Source organism: Eurosta solidaginis, chromosome 4, assembly GCF_040869045.1.
Source record: "Eurosta solidaginis isolate ZX-2024a chromosome 4, ASM4086904v1, whole genome shotgun sequence".
Taxonomy (NCBI): Eukaryota; Metazoa; Arthropoda; class Insecta; order Diptera; family Tephritidae; genus Eurosta; species Eurosta solidaginis.
The window spans coordinates 228876800-228890408 of record NC_090322.1 but is presented as its reverse complement, the minus strand read 5'-3'; the positions used below and the strand labels follow the sequence as shown (position 1 = coordinate 228890408).

General features: G+C 37.1%; 1 protein-coding gene across 2 annotated transcripts in view; it reads right to left on the bottom strand.

Moving 5' to 3' along the window:
- egh (beta-1,4-mannosyltransferase egh) overlaps positions 1-12258 on the bottom strand; it is an 89881-nt gene extending 77623 nt beyond the window's left edge. The window contains exons 1-2 of one of the 2 annotated variants that reach the window (XM_067784963.1): positions 12145-12258; positions 11598-11906 (exon numbers count right to left, since the gene is read on the bottom strand). The gene's annotated coding sequence lies outside the window, so the exon portion shown is untranslated. The remainder of the gene's footprint in view (positions 1-11597; positions 11907-12144) is intronic. The other variant, XM_067784964.1, reaches the window with a different exon arrangement.
- Positions 12259-13609: the final 1351 nt, after the last annotated feature.

Below are 13609 nucleotides of genomic sequence, written 5' to 3'. Positions count from 1 at the left end.
TTATCGGCGTGTTGTTGAAAATGTATCGTCTTGTTTTCGAAAATTACCGATTTTTTATCAAAAATGAATCCATTTATTATCAATCGTTACTTATCGATGTGTTGTTAAAAGTTATCGATTTATTTTCGAAAAGTTATGAATTCGTTATCATAAAGTTATAGATTTGTTATTATCGACCTCACGAAGGGTAGACATTTTGCAGCGATGCGAGGGCTTAGTCGCTGGCTATGTGCCAGGGCCACACGGGGATGCAGGCTCGCTGGGACCTCCATCACTGTGGTGACCTAGTCTCGTGATGAGCGGTGACCAAGATCTGCCCCTTCCAATCCAGGGTGTAAAGGGGCAACGTGCCCATTGGATGTATGCAGCCGGAAGATTGCATTTGTATGGAACCTCTCTGACTCCGGGCCGCCTCAGAGAGTATTTATGGTTTTACTCCCCTTTCATATTAATTGATGAACAACACGAATCAAAACAAACAAAAGTGGTAGTTCATCCTTCTCCCCAATCGCATCCGAGCTGTAGAAAAAGGTAAAGTTAGAACCTGAATTTTGGTAAAGTCTGAGCCAAACATCTTTCTCTTACCTAACTATAGCAATGGCGACGTTACAGCGGCCAGCTTGGCACACGGAGGCACATACTTAACGCTGGCCTCCGCATTAATACCATACGATGCAGAGGAACCTTCTTCGCAAAAGACGGTAAAAGGTTTGGTGGCCGATCTAAGCAAGGGTCATCCACTCATCTACACGGGTGCCAACGTTTACCATCTTGAATGTTAGTTATTAAAACTGAGCGTGTAGTACTCTCTATTCTTAATTTGTGCAGACAGTTTTGATTTATTGTATGTTTTAATCTATTCAAAGCCTTTTCTCCCTGAAGTCGGATTCGAACCCTCACTCAAGCGATGATCAATCTATGTAGTTACAAACAGACTCGGTAAATCCAGCAAACACAGTCTCTAACGTTAGATAATTTTTAATGTAGATACGTTAGATAATAAGTGTAATCTCGCCACGAGAAAGTTATTAGAAAACTAAAACATTCGAGAATGATTAGTGATTAGAGAACTATTACATATTCAATTCACATTAGGAGCCCATTAGCGAACAACATTAGAACTCGATTGGAGAATTATAATTTTTTCAATTTGATAATTAGGTCCAAATATGTTTGAGAACGATATGTTTTTCCAGAGTTGCTCGAGTCGTCCTTTAACATTAGAGATTAGAGTACAGGGTTAGCGATCTAATCTTTCTCTAATCTTTATCTTACACGTTTACCTTACATTGCATATATCTATACTTTCGTACAGAATCTACTTTGCATATTTGCATGTACAAAAGCTGCATAGTTTTTTTGAAGATATCTAATTAACAATTGAAATTATTACTTTCGTGCATCCAGCGAGAGCCACTGTGACCAATGTGCGGGTGTGTGATGACTATTGCGTATTGTTGCGCATCGTAAAACTTACATTATTGTCCTCTAATCAATAAATAAATATACTGACTGCTCTTACCGGCTGTAAATTAGACTTTATTAAAAAAACTAAATGACCAATGGGTGTTCATTACTGTAGCAATTTAAATGCTTATTTTTAATGTGTAACTATCTTTACTTAGTAGGAGAAAATGTAGCAAGCATTTAATTTGTAGAACTAAATGTTAAGTTGTAAGTCTGAATGTTAGGGTGGATATGAGCGCAATAAGATAGATAACTAGAGAAAGACTTGAGAAATGTAACCTAGCGAAACACGGTTTTCGTGTGTTATGTCAAAGCACAGGTGATAAGTTGCTTTCTGTGAATTAACTAAAAAAAATTTAGCAATAAAGTACAACTACTTACGCAACATTAAAGCTTATAGATGCACACCCCCAATAAAATATAAACTTAAAGGCATAACTGAATAAAATTCGAAATTCAATGACGTCATCAAATGTATACATTTCAAATGGGGAAGCTGCACGTGTGCCATGTTTTGTTATCGCGATAACAGTGCTGCCAATGACCTCGAATATTCATGGCCTAAACAGGGCCCGTTTTACGATCAGTGACTGAAAATCATTTTTACTAGTTTACATATGTCCTTATTTCAATCAAAAATTTCAGAGCTATTCAGTCCAATTCTAAACAAAAATTCCGTGCGAGTTTTTTCCCTTCTCCCATTCCTCGTATTCTAAATATGGATTCCTTGTGAGTTTTTTTCACTTCTCCCTTTCCTCTTATTCTGAACAATGTTCGAAAAAGCCGAAACTGGTTATGGGAGAAAAGTAGGTACTCGTATTATGAATGTGAGTGAGAGGGAGACATTTCTTAGGAATTTTTTCACTTGTTAAATCAAAGGAATGCGCAAGGATTTTTTAAGAAGGCTTAAAAAGATTTTGGCATATGACGAAAGATGAATTCAACTCGACTTGGCCGCAGGAAGATTGCTTTGCTGAATGGAAGCAGCCAACTCCAGCGGATTTGCGTTATCCCGCCGTCTTCTTCTTCTTATGCTCCTCTGTTGATGTTGCTGTGGCACCAATTCATTACTCATTTCAGTGAATACCATATGAAATGCAATACTGTGTATTGTTTATATCATATATATAATACTGCTATATTGCTACAAAAGGCTAGGCACATTCCCAAACATCAGAGTGCCGATATATTGCTGTTTAAACGTTTTTGTTTTTGTATTCAATAAACGAATGTATCTAAATTTAAATTTTTTCTTGTCACACTTATGCTGCTACAATCACAAACATTTTATAGGCTGTCTTGTTTTGATTTCGAATTCAAAACAAATTGCGAGCATTTTCTATTAGCAATATAGGAGTATTACATATATGGTTTATATTTTATTTCCTAATTTCAAAAAAATTCTCAACAATAATTAAACTTTTAAATTTTTTAAACAAAATAAGAAATGCGAACGAAATTTCAATTGACAGAACAGCTGACTTCGAAAAAGTATTGGAGGAATTTTTCCGCGGTTATAAAAAATCCGTGAGAACAAAATTCTGAGGGAATATTTGGAATTGAGCTGATTGTGATTTAAAAATGGGTTTCGATTACGGATAATATGGTGGAGAACTCGGTGACAACACAACATGAGGTAAATCGAGTTCCCCTGGGAGGCGTCCACGCCGAGATATTTAGAAAATTGATCTGAAACTTAAATCTTAGTGCAGAGCTGTGTTGCAGTGCAACACGTTCAGAGCCGATGGAATGTTTATATTAAATTTTGATAACTTCCCACTCACCTGGAGATTTGAAGCTCGGAACACAGCGTAAACACAGCGTACCCGTCTTTAGCAGTCGAGGCTCTGGCGATCCCAGGCTCTCCGTGGGACTCGGAGATGGGGTGAAATAGCCTGGAAGGTTTAATATGGTCATATTAAATCAGGCATGCTTAACGAACGAAACGATATCATTTCGTTACGATAATCAACGCTAATAAACGAAACGAAGTCACTTCGTTTCGTTTATTAACGTTAAGAACGTCAAGTTAACGTTAATTTGACGATCTTAACGTTAATAAACGAAACGAAGTGACTTCGTTTCGTTTATTAGCGTTGATTATCGTAACGAAATGATATCGTTTCGTTCGTTAAGCATGCCTGTATTAAATCGTTCCCAAGATGGTCGAGCTTATCCCCTAATTGTGTTTGTTACTTGAACGTATCGGATCTATATCCGCCAAAGGAAAACCTTCCGAGTAATGTCTTAATCGAAACGAGAAAAAGATGATGCGAAAATTTTCTCTGAACGGAGCACGCATGAATCTGTTGCTGAAACATTTCTTAAACAAGGAGTGCGGAAAATTCGATGAAGGTAGAGCACATGCTATCAAATGCAGGCTATTAAATACTTAAGGTCGAACATAAATTGGATGTTTCGTGTTCAACAAGACAATAATGGCCGTTTTATCAGATACATAAAAGAAAGTCTCAAACTTTCTATAAACATTTAAATTTAATAATGTAAATATGTAAGCCAATTCTTATTGTTGCTATTGTATGACACAGAACGGTAGATATTAACTAAATATTGAATGCAGGAGACAACTTTAACAAATAAAAGATTACGAGCCGGACCCGTGCGCATCTTGCCCAACAAATATAAGTCTCATATCAAATATCAACAGAAATCAGCTGTTCTATCAATCAAACATCTATAAACCTATATGCGCTTGCGCTGCCATCTGGAGAATGTTAGCAACTGCCGGTAATGCAGTGTTAGTTCTAATCAAATATTCACAATAGTGCCATAGTACAAATAGATTTCTTTGTGTGCTCACAATCTTTTATTTTTAACAAATAATTTTAATAAAATATAGATACACGAAAGCACTACGACTAATAATGCCCAAAGTTCGCTAATAGCACGAATCCCCATCTTTTAACCAAAACTTTATTTATAGATTTGGATTCAAAAAAAAAGAGCGAAAAAGGGATTTGTACATAAAAACAGTAATTAGAAATAATATATGAGATTTGAAATTTCGTTTGATATTACTTTTTGATTAACTTCTCAATATGACAGTTGGATCTACATCATTTTTGCTATAAACTTGGCCTGTCGACAAGGTGGCCAGGTATTTGTACCCTACGATCTTGGGCTGTGATACTGATACGGGCTTAATATGAACTTTTCTTCGTCCCACTCCCCGAAGGCTTTTGAGTTTTGTCGATGTTAACTGATAACATAACCTTTACCGGATACACATAGATTTGGTACGTTCAGATAACAAACACCACTAGCCGAACTTATTTTTCCGAACTTATTTTGTTTTGTTGATTTTCCGACAGGGTGGATAAATGATCGTTCCAATATACATCATACTAGCCGAACCATATCGGATACGAGTTAATATGACCAAATAGAATCCCCTAGTTTCATGGGAAATATTATCCTGCAGTGCCAGAAGCTTTAAGAATATTTAATTCATGAGATTGTGGCGAATTTGCACATCACTAAATAAATGCACAACAAAAACATTAAAGCAAGCTACATAAACACCTTAATCATAATTTACCCATATACATACAAGGCAACGAAGAGATAATTCACACACAGCTGTAGTCATCAGCCGAAGTAGTACTCACGCATACACATGCATATGGCTATGCGAGAGAGTATAAACTACAAATATACATGTACATTAGGGCGGGTCGATTTAAAAATCGCTCATTGCTCTGTGAAAATCGTATTCTAGGGATCAAAATAAGAAACTTTGCCTAAGGAACCATACCTCTAAAACGAATTCTGATGCCCCCCCCCCCTTTTTGGGTCGAACTTTTGGGTAGGGGCAATTTCAATTCTACCTGCTGTGTCTTGTGGTGGCTTAAAAAAAAGCAACACAAGCAATTTTACGATCTGCAATTGTGTCACAGTGATACCTTCATTTTTTAAAACGGTTGAATAAAAAACCCACACAACTATGTTTACGACATGCAAATGCATCACAGTGATGCCTTGGTTTTAAAAGGGGGTTGTAAAAACGCAAATTTCTAATAATTTTTTTTAATTTCTTTTCTATTACTAAGTTAAATTCATTTTTTCATTTACATATGTTCTGACTAAATAAATTTCTAAAGAAAAAAATAAACTACAAAAAGAAAAAACATAGGCATTTCAAAATGGGATTTTTCAAAATTTGCCCCTACGACCCAAAGGGTGGGACATCAGAATTCGTTTTAGAGGTATGGTTCCTTCGGCAAAGTTTCTTATTTTGATCCCTAGAATATGATTTTCACAGAGCCTCCCCACAAATCGACCCGGCCTAATGTACATATATGGCTAACCAAGCATGAAGTTCGCGAATTAGTAGATCTTAGGAGAAATGAGACAAGAGAGAATATAAAAGCAGCGAAAGCTGAGTAGTCAGTAATCAGTTTGATTTAAACACGCTATCAGTTGCGAAGTGAAGTATAATTGTAATATGTACTCCCAAAGTAATCTAATAAAGACCATTTTGCATTACTAAATATTGGAGTTATTTATTCGGCAATTTAGCGATTCGAACGTTAGCAGAAGGTGTAAAATAAGCGGAGTTTCCCTAAATTCGCTACAATATTAAAACAAAAAGAGCAAACTTTCAGGTACAACAACGTCTGGCAGGTTTGTTCGTTTTCCTATTGCCCTACAATTTTATTCACATTAGCGGATTCAAATATCTCAAAACTCCAGGTGAAGCAAAATAAAGCAATGCGGTTTATCCTTAAGAAACGTTACGATACACCAATACATGAAATGCTTCAGGGCCTAAATTGGCTAAGTGTTAAACAACTCAACGTATACTATGCTTTAAAATTTATAAAAAAATAAAAAATAAATGTAAGGCGCGATAACCTCCGAAGAGATCTAAGGCCGAGCTTCTCTTCCAATTTGCGTCGTGCTCCTCTCGATTTTTCCCTACAAATTGGCCGGACGGGACCTACATGTTTTATGCCGACTCCGAACGGCATCTGCAAGGCAGATGAGTTTTCACTGAGAGCTTTTCATGGCAGAAATACACTCGGAGCGCTTGCCAGACACTGCCGAGGGGCGACCCCGCTTAGAAAAATTTTCTTCTAATTGAAAAACTTTATTTCTAAAATTTTGATGTTGCTTTGCCCGGGAGTTGAACCCAGGGCATACGGTGTGATAGGCGGAGCACGCTACCATCACACCACGGTGGCCGCACTTTAAAATTTATACATAACATTAAAATAGGAAATCAGCCGAAATATCTAAACGAACGACTGATATACAACAACGAGGTTCACGATTACCAAACAAGAAACAGAAACAACTTTCGCCTGTCGGCAGTACGATCGGAGTTCGACAAGAAAAATATATACTACGAAGGACTGAGAGAATACAACGATCTTCCAGTTGAAATAAAACAATGCCAAAACATCAATGAATTTAAGAAATTATTGTATAATTATTGCAAAGAACTACCTTTCAGATAATGATCTCATAGATATACAAATAAGTTAGGTCTACAAGACTGTATAAAATTAAATAAAATAAAAAATAAAATAAGTTAATTAATAACTAATAATAAGAAGACAATAAGTAATATATTTAATATTCTGACTGAACAATAAGGAAATTGTTTGCGTAGCTTGCCTGTGCTTTAAGCACTTGCATGATTTTGGCAAATAAGTTAGCGTACATATAAACAGTTAGCATGAAGCAGATGTATTTATGACTGTAGTTTGATATATAATCGAACAGAGCTTACTGATATTAGGTGATTCGCTTCTACAGTTTTAGATATACCCACATTTCGTGTTCGCCCAAAGTGGAAAACTCACATTTTTTTGTTTAATTCAGGTTTTTGAAAATGCATAAATATTGTAAAAAAGAAAGTGGCCTGTGTGTTTAGGCACTGCAATGACATTGACCGTTTGCAGTCTAAAATGCAAATATTTAAATATGCATATATCAAGTATGTATGCACATTAAGGCGGAGTGAATTTTGTTCGAAAAGGTCTCTTGTTTAAAATAATAAATGAAAGGCAGGGACCATTTCAGAACCACCTACAACAGGGGTGTGAAACTCCAAGTTTCCCTGGACTCCCTTACGAGGATATTGATGACAATTTGTGAGTGGTATACGACAACAACACCTACGACTTAAACAGTTAATAACGCGCTCAAAAATTCTGCAAAGGCAGGCAATTTCTATTTCGTAGGATATCCAAATTTAAAAGGTATAAGTTCAAAGCACTGCGGGGTAACAGTAATAGAACTAGTACCATTTCTTAATGCAATAGTTCAGCGCTGTTCGGAAGCAGTTCGATTCGCGGCAGGGTGGTTACAGAACACAATTCAACGATAGGTTCAATCGCAAACCCTATACATATTCGTTTTTATAATATACATCGTTAAAATTTAAGAGCAAATTACCAAGCCCCAGTGGGTTAGGGGGCTTAGAATATAGCCGCGGTATGTATGCCTGTCGTAAGAGGCGACTAAAATACCAAATTGATTCAAGGGGTTGTGTAGCGCAATCATCTCAATGGGTTGCCAGTGCAATACAAAGCTACTCCAACCCAATTGTCAACCTCACCTAATCCTGTTTCATTAACAGTCGATGCTCTGGCGACCCGGAACTCCTATGGATGCATGTGGTCATACCAAATCTTCGTGCTAGTACCTTTATGGTGCTTGTTACCGCAAGGAATCGGATCTGCATCCGGCAAAGGACCATCAACATCGATAACACTCCCCGAGGCCTTCGGGGAGTGTCCTTATCGCTACAACAACAATAATAATTCTTTCCAATAACACTTTTTCTCTGTATAAATTACTCCGCCCTCATGAGTACGTATATTTAAATATTCATCAATTAAACAAAAGAACGTCAAGTGGTTGTTGTTGTTGTAGCGATAAGGTTGCTCCCCGAAGGCTTTGGGGGTGTGTTACCGATGTGATGGTCCTTTGCCGGATACAGATCCGGTACGCTCCGGTACCACAGCACCATTAAGGTGCTGGACCGACCATCTCGGGAACGATTTATGTGGCCACAGTAAACCTTCAGGCCATCCCCTCCCTCCTCAACCCCAAGTTCCATAAGGAGCTTAGGGTCGCCAGAGCCTCGTCTGTTAGTGAAACAGGATTCGCCGCGGATAGGTGAGGTTGACAATTGGGTTTGGAGAAGCTATATGTTGCGCTGGCAACCTGCAGGGTTGCGCTACACAGCCCCTTGAATCTGGTATTTTAGTCGCCTCTTACGACAGGCATACCTACCGCGGGTATATTCTGACCCCCCCTAACCCGCTGGGGGAACGTCAAGTGGTCATTTACGACAGCTGCAAAACCAAACAGCAAGCATAGTCGGCACTATAAAATCGCGCTGACTGTGAGATTTTGTATTGTGGTGGTGAACAGGCGATGTCGTTTGGTAAAGGCAGATGGAGTCAGTTATTCATACTGTTTGTGTCTCTCACCTTGTGTCCTCTTTAAACAATAAACAAATACATGCATTTAAAAATACCCGCCGAAAGCTTTATATCTTATAGGTATAAAATGCTTGCTGTCCGAGTATATTTCTGTTTAAAACATGTGGGCCCAGTTCCGCCAATATGAAAAAAACAATGAGAGCTAGCCCGAAGCAAGAAGAGCAGCTCAAGCTTAAATCTCCACGGAGAGGTATCGCGACTAGTATTTATTTATGTGTATGTTGTGCTACCAAACAGCACTGCAGCCCTATTTCTAAGAAGATACGTTTATACGATTTCTTGCTAGGTATACGAGCTTAATGACGTTCCTAATGTACACATTTACATGGTTGAAAGTTTACAATTAAGCTACGTGCTAGCAGACTAGGGCCGTTCTTCTTCGGAATCGATATGAGTGAACCCGATGTCGAAGAATGTACGTATATTGAAGTCCTGAAACAAGCTTTTTTTAAATTAGAATAAAGTTTTTCTAAAGGGAAGGGGAGGGGGGGGGGGTTGCCTCTCGCCAGTTATTTGACAAAATACTTCGACCGTATTTCTGCCAAGAAAAGTTTCTGAGTGAAAACGTATCTGCTCAGATGCCGTTGATTGATCTTCATGGTCATATAATAAATAAATATGCAGAAAAAGTTCGATTGTGTGAACCAAACAATGAAATTTAGTATCTACAGCCACACCTGTCTCTGGTACAAATTGTTGGGTTGTTAATTATACAAGTTCAGACGTAGTTTACAACTAGTTGCTGTGACTGCAGGGTAGGTAAATGGCACGTGCATTTTTATACCCAGCTGTACTTGTACACAGGGTATTATAACTTTGATTGGATCACGGTGGGTTGTACAGGTATAAAGAATCGAGATAGATATAGACTTCCATATATCAAAATCATCAGTATCGAAAAAAAAAAATTTGATTGAGCCATGTCCGTTAACACGATAGCTTGAGTAAATATTAAGATATCTTCACCAAAATTGGTGCACGAGCTTATCTGGACCCAGAATAGATTGGTATTAAAAATGAGCGAAATCGGATGATAACCACGCCCACTTTTATGTAAAAGATTTTTAAAAGGGTCGTGGACGAATAAAATAAGCTATATCTTTGCAAAAAATAGCTTTATATCAATGGTATTTCATTTCCCAAGTGGATTTATAACAATAAATAGGAAAAACTTCAAATTAAAAAAGGGCGTGTCACCGCCTCTTTTAGGACTAAGCAATTTTCAATGTTTCGGGAGCCATAATTTATTATATATATTATTGATGATGCGTTCCGACAGCGTCTTTACTAAACAAAGTTGAGGGGTGATTGGGTACACTTCAATTTCCAACATCCAAAGACATGTTTAGCTGCGTTGATCGGAGACCAATACATTCCGACAGCTTAAAATACAAATATAATTGAAAAATATAAGTTCCAGATTTTGTTGCCTTAAGCTGGGAGCCCTGGAGGATTGGAAACGCGTCCTTTCCAACCTTCCTTAAATGACTGGCTCCCAGACTCGTCCGTTTGTTACGCCAGTAAATATGCTGATCGGAATCACATGTCATTCCAACAGCATATTCAATAGAAATAATTGATATAATAATGAATTGTACTTAGTAGTTTAAGTTTTAGGCCTAAACAGCCGTAATAATAAATAAATAAAATTAAATTAAATAACTTGAAGAAAAATTAACGGATCGTAACAAAATTGTGTACACAAAATTTTCCCTATAGCAGGAAATATTTCTAGAAAAAATGGACGAGATCGGTTAAAGAGCACGCCCACTTTTATATAAAATATTTTTAAAAGTGTCGTAGAGGAAAATAATAAGCTATATCTTAGCGAAAAAGAGCTTTGTGTCAATAGAATTTTACTTTCTAAATTGAATTATAACATTAAATTGGAAAACACTAAAATTTTTGAAAATGGGTGTGGCACCGCCCCTTTTTTGTAAAAGTGCGTAGATGCAGGTAATAAGCTATTTCTAGTAAAAGTTGGAAATTTTCGTTAATAACCCTGCCCATTTTTTAATAACGCTTTTTAGTACAATGGCACTTGTGTGATTATGTTTATTGTTCTGTTATATCTTTATTTTAAAATAAACAGTAGGGAAATCCGCATATCTAAAGGAAACCTGCATTATTACCCGCTCAAGGTCATTGGTGTTAGCCTCTGTATCCTTTTTGCTCCTTTTAAACGAAAATTAGTTCAGAATAAAACCATATGTATATGTAGATATTATTGCGCAACATTGCAACACTATTAAGCACACAAAACAAACAGCAACAGCATTTCAAGTGTACAGCTGGGTATGTAATGTTCGTTTTCACCCGAGCTTAGACTTCCTTACTTGTTATTTATGCACTCGTGCACACCTCTACATAAAAGTACACAGTGTGCAATGTTTGCATTTCGTAGGTATGTATATTTAACATGCAATTTCTACAATTACAAAATAATGTTTGTGTACATTGTAGTTTATGTATGTAGATACACAAGTATAAACAGTTTTAAGTAATTATTTAGTAATAAAAAGTACGTTTTTCGTTAATACAACCAATGACTGATGATTAGGGGGATTTACTTATGGACATGGGAGTTTCACTTGCTTACTATAATAAATATATTAGAATATACTAACAATCAAAAAATATGTAGATACAAACCTTATAAGCGTCGTTACGTTGGCCCAATTACATTGGAGGTTTCTCCGTTGATTTCTACACGCAACAGCCAACCAATATCTATTGACTAGCACGTTGTGAGCTTGTAATTATTTAGTTCAACTTCGATTTTTTCACACTACCGCACTCTTCATAGTCCTCTATATATCTACTTAGGAAAATAAATGGGCACAGTAACCGCTGATAGCAAACAACACACGGACAAGGCGGATAACAATATTTGCTTTGGTTTTTTCTTAACAAGTTGAAGGGCTATCGCCAGCGCCAGAATCGATTTTTCGTTCACCGCCCCTATATGATATATATATATGTATGTTTGCACAGAAGATTTAGCGATCGAACGACAATCAGCAAACAGCTGAAATCTGAAGCTGAAGCAGCGCATATATATGTGTATTCAAACAATCACACACACACAATGAATTTTTCCACCGCTAATATGCCGCACCGCAAACTCTTCTAATTTATTTAAATACAGTTAATTTACTTTAACGCAATCTCGATTTACATTTTTTTGTACTCAATGTACCTTTTTATTGGTGCTGCAAATATTTATTTTAATATTAGTATTATTATTTTCCCTAAATCTGTTAAATTCCGCGCAACGAAAAAAATACATCGAACCGAGACGCGTTCACTTGACGTTTGCCCATTTTCTGGTTTGCGCCATATTGACATTTCTTTTATTATTCGTTTTAAGTGTTGCCGTATGCAGTATTTGATCGCGTTGCCAACAATAGTTTAGTCACACAACTTTAAGGGCCAGTTAAACTTCCTTGATCCTAACGCCGTAGTCGTAACCATATTTTTACTTATCCATATCAAATTGGCATCAGTTATTGATGCTTTAACCTAAAAATAGTGAAAATTTCATATTGATTTATTTTTTATTTATTTATTTATTTATTTATATAAATAAATGAAAAAACCGCAAAAAATTACAAACATATACCACAAAAAATAACTATCTTAGCCAAAACGTATCCAAAACAATAAATAAAATCTACAAAAGGTTAATAAATTCTCCAACTCAGATATTTTTAGGTTATGGATATGGCGAAAACCCAAAAAACAATTGGCTGGCTATGGTATGGTTATGGCTTTAGCGTTATGGTATGGCACCATTAATCGATTACATTGATTTCCATAAGGTTGGTTGGATTAGCTGTTTTATCTGGTTATGGATAAGTCACAATTGGCCCTTTATAAAGCATACTATACAGCTGGTTGTGTGCAATTTAAAATGCAGCCGATCCATCTAATTAATTGGCCCTTTATAAAGCATACTATACAGCTGGTTGTGTGCAATTTAAAATGCAGCCGATCCATCTAATTAAGACAGGATGTACTTTAATGTAATTAAGACCATCCATAATCGCCCATTTTGCAACATTATTGAAAGCCCAGGCAATGTCCAAGAAGACTCCTAGAGCATACTCCTTATATTCCAGGGATTTCACTATGCTTATTACCACCCTATGCAATGCGGTGTCTACCGACTTGCCTTTGGTGTACGCATACTGTGTTGTGGAGAGCAGCTTTGCATCCACGTTGGACTTTATGCACACATCTATCAGCCTCTCAAAGGTTTTGAGGAGAAATGATGTTAAGGTAATGGGTTTATAGTCTTTGGGATACACGTGACCGATCTTCCCCGCCTTTGGTAGAAAAGCTACACGAGCAGTTCTCCAAGAGTGCGGTACATGATTCAGTCTTATGCACCCATCGAATATTATTTTAAGCCCTTCCACGACCGCCCGACTTGAGACTTGTAGCATGGCCGGGAATATACCATCTGGGCCCGGCTATTTAAACTTAGAACACGTCTTCACTGCCCAGTCGATCTTGGTATCGGTCACCAAGCCCGGCACTACAAGCTCCGTGATCGAAGTGTGAGTGATGTCTGCTGGCTCTTCTAAACCGTCTCCCGATGGGAAATGTATATCGAGAAGCACCTCAAGGGATTCCTCACTATTACATGACCATTTCCCGTT